Source organism: Nanorana parkeri, unplaced genomic scaffold, assembly GCF_000935625.1.
Source record: "Nanorana parkeri isolate BGI_ZX_2015 unplaced genomic scaffold, ASM93562v1 scaffold290, whole genome shotgun sequence".
NCBI lineage: Eukaryota > Metazoa > Chordata > Amphibia > Anura > Dicroglossidae > Nanorana > Nanorana parkeri.
In genome coordinates this window covers 183709-183944 of record NW_017306558.1, presented here as the reverse complement: position 1 = coordinate 183944, position 236 = coordinate 183709, and positions in this window count along the sequence as shown.

Genomic DNA, 236 nt, shown 5'->3' with positions numbered 1-236 from the left:
TGCAAAAGCCAATAGCAGGGTGGCTATTGCACCCACCCACTGAGCAGAGGAGCGGAACTGTATGGCAGCATTCTCTCCCAGGTCCGCTCCTCTGCTCAATGGGTGGGTTTTCAATAGCCAGACTGCTATTGGCTACTTTAAATTAAATTATATCCACCTGTTGCCTGCGGAAGTTATCCGGCAGGAGAATGGGGCCACCCGAGCGGGGGATTGGGGGTTGTGCTGCAGGAGGGGGG